The sequence below is a fragment of the Orycteropus afer genome, unplaced genomic scaffold (assembly GCF_000298275.1).
Source record: "Orycteropus afer afer isolate SDZICR_OR568_19922 unplaced genomic scaffold, OryAfe1.0 scaffold00728, whole genome shotgun sequence".
Lineage (NCBI taxonomy): Eukaryota > Metazoa > Chordata > Mammalia > Tubulidentata > Orycteropodidae > Orycteropus > Orycteropus afer.
In genome coordinates this window covers 196907-200399 of record NW_006922315.1, presented here as the reverse complement: position 1 = coordinate 200399, position 3493 = coordinate 196907, and positions in this window count along the sequence as shown.

The following is a 3493-nucleotide window of genomic DNA, read 5'->3' as shown; positions in this document are numbered from 1 at the left end:
AGATGGCAGTTTGAGCCCTGCAACCACTCCATGGGATAATGATGAGGTGGTCCACTTCTGTAAAGATTTACAACATTGGGAACCTTTTGAGGCAGTTCTACTCTGTCCTATAGGGTTTCTATGAGTCAGAATTGATGCGATAGCAGTGGGTTTGGTTTGTATTGGTTCACAAGGAAGACTAGTTAATACGTCTAATTTTCACATTAACACAGCAAACATTCAAGCCGAAGATGAAGAAATTGAAGGATTTTTTTTTTTTTTTAACCAACTTCTGCACTGTAAAATTGAAACATGTAGTCAAGATGCATTGATAATTACTGGTGATTGGAAAGCAAGTGTTGGAAACAGAGAAGGATCAGTAGTTAGAAAATACGGCCTTGGTGATAGAAAGAATGCTGTAAATCACGTGATAGAATTTTGCAAGACCAAAGACTTATTTATTGCAAATACTTTTTCTCAATAACATAAACAACAACTATACATGTGAACCTCACCAGATGCAATACACAGGAATCAGATTGACCACATCTGTGGAAAGCTATGATGAAGCAACTCAGTATCATCAGTCAGAACAAGGACTGGGGCCAGTTATGGAACAAACCATCAATTTCTCCTATGTTCAAGTTGGAGCTGAAGAAAATTTTTAAAAGTCCATGAGAGCCAGACTATGACCTTTCATATATTCTACCTGAATGTAGAGACCATCTCAAGAATAGATTGGATGCACTGAACACTAATGCCCAATGACCAGAAGAGTTATGTAATGACATCATGCATGAAGAAAGCAAAAGATCATTAAAAAGAAAATACCAAAATGGATGTTAGAAAAAACTCTGCTACTTGCTCATGAATGTAGAGTAGCTAGAGTGAAAGTAAGAAATTAAGACGTAGAAGAGCTAACCAGAAGATTCCAAAGGGTGGCTCGAGAAGACAAAGTATTATAATGAAATGTGCCAAGGCTTGGAGTTAGAAAAACAAATGGGAAGAACACACTTGGCATTTCTCAAGCTGAAAGAACTGAAGGAAAAATTCAGACCTTGAGTTGCATTATTGAAGGATTCTATGTACAAAATATTGAACAACACAGGAAGCAAAAAAAAAAAAAAAAAAAAAAAGATAGAAGGAATGCAGAGAGTCACTGCACCAAAATGAATTGGCACAGGACTGGGCGTGTTTCCTTCTCTTGTACATACAGACGCTGTCAGTCCAAACAGACTCAATGGCACTTAACAACAACAGCAATACTCTATTTGAATGCAGTGGATCATTATTATTATTGTATTTTAATACTACCTGCAGCTACACGATAGTTTGAGATAATAATCAGTCATCCATCAGATTATGTCGTCATGTTTGGACTGCTGAATGTCTCATTTCATGGCTTCATTCATTATCAATTCACACTAAATTTCGCAGTTATTGAATTCACCGATTTTTCACTGCAATGTCGTTATTCTAAGGTTAATCTCATCTTAAGGTTAATATGAATTAAAAATAAGGAGTCTAACCTTATTTCTTTCCCCACTTTGCCTGAAGTTAATTAAATTCTATGCCAGAAAGGGATCTCAAAGGGCATTTAACCTAACTCCTTCTTTCTCCTGATGGGAGAAAGTGATTTACCTAGAACAAGACAGCAACAGAACGAACTTGAGAATCCTCACCTTAGAATTATCACAGATCATAATTTTGAACTGACAGGATTCAAACCAATACCCCTTAGTGAAGTTGTTGTTAGGTGCCATCAAGTTGGTTCTGACTCATGGTGATTTTGTGTACAACCGAATGAAACTCTACCGGGTCCTGCACCATCCTCACAATCTTTGCTATGTTTGAGCCCATTGTTGCAGCCACTGTGTCAGTCCATTTCTTTGAGGGTTTTTTGTTGTCCAGTTTTTCCATGCATATGAGGAAACTGAAAATTCCCTGGCTTGAGTCAGTACACCTTAGTTCTCAAGGTGACATCTTTGCTTTCGAGCACTTTTCAGCAGATTTGCCAAATGCAATACTCCTTTGATTTCTTGACTACTATTTCCATGGGCATGGATGGTAGATTCAAGTTTTAAAGTGAAATCCTTGACAATTCAGTCTTTTTTCCATTTATCATGATGTTACTTATAGGTCAGTTGTAAGGACTTTTGTGTTCTTTACATTAAGGTGTAATCCAAATTGAAGTCTTTCATCACTTTCAGCAAGGTTATGTTATCTGCATATCGCAGGTTGTTAATGAATCTTCCTCCAATCTTGATACCGTGTTCTTCTTCATATTGTCCAGCCTCTTGGATTATTTGCTCAGCATACAAGTGATTGAATAAATATGGTGAAAAGATACAACCCTAGCCCACACTTTTCCTGATTTTAAACCACACAATATACCCTTGTTCTGTTTGAACAACTGCCTCTTGATCTATGAACAAGGTCCCCATGAACTGTAAAGATTACAGAATTTAAATAAAGTATTATTATTGCCGTTAGGTGCTATCATGTCTGTTCTGATGTCATATGAATGTGAATGCTGCCCCTCTAGTGCCCCACGGTCGATTGCTCCAAGGGGTATATCTCTGTAGAGTAGGTGGGTGCATCGCCCTGGGTTGGGTGTTCTGCATGTAAGTCTTACTGCTGTTGGGCTGAGAGCCAGCCCTTGAGAGTGAGTTTTATCCCAGGCCAAAAGTGTATCCCTGGGCCACAGTCTTGGGGGTCCCACCAGAATCTATGCATCCAGTAATTCTGGTCATTACTGTGTTTTTTAATTTTGCTCCACGTTTTTCCTCCCACTCTATCTAGGATCGCCTTCCATCTTTTCTTGATGATTCCTGCGTTGTTCGATATTTTGCCCATAGAATTCTTCAATATTAAAACTCAAGGACTGAATTTTTCCTTTAGTTCTTTCAGCTTGAGAAATGCTGAGTGTGTTCTTCCCTTTTGGTTTTCTAACTCCAAGTCTTTGCACATTTCATTATAATACTTTATTTTGTCTTCTTGAGCCACCCTTTGGAATCTTCTGGACTGTTCCTTTACTTTTCATTTCTTCCACTCACTTTAGCTACTCTTTGTTCAAGAGTAAGTTTCAGAATCTCTTCTGACATCCATTGTGGTCTTTTCTTTCTTTCCTTTTTAACAACTTTTGATTTCTTTATGTATGATGTCTTCAATGTCATCTCATAACTCATCTGGTCATTGGTCATTAGTATTCAATGCATTAAATCTATTCTTGAGATGGTCTCCAAATTGACATATACAGGCTTACAATATTTCCTACTACATATTCAAAAATAGAAGTGCAAAAAAAATGAACTGTGGAAACAATTCCCACATGGAAACCTACTGAAATCATAAGACAAAGCATTCATGAAAAGTATAAATTCGTTCATTATGCTTCAAAAGGAAAAGTGTAGTTAATGGTTTTATTCTGCATTAAAAGGTACACATAGAGTGTTCTTAATGAATTTTATCACATTTTTAGAGAAAACTATGAAGAATAGTCAATGATAGTCTA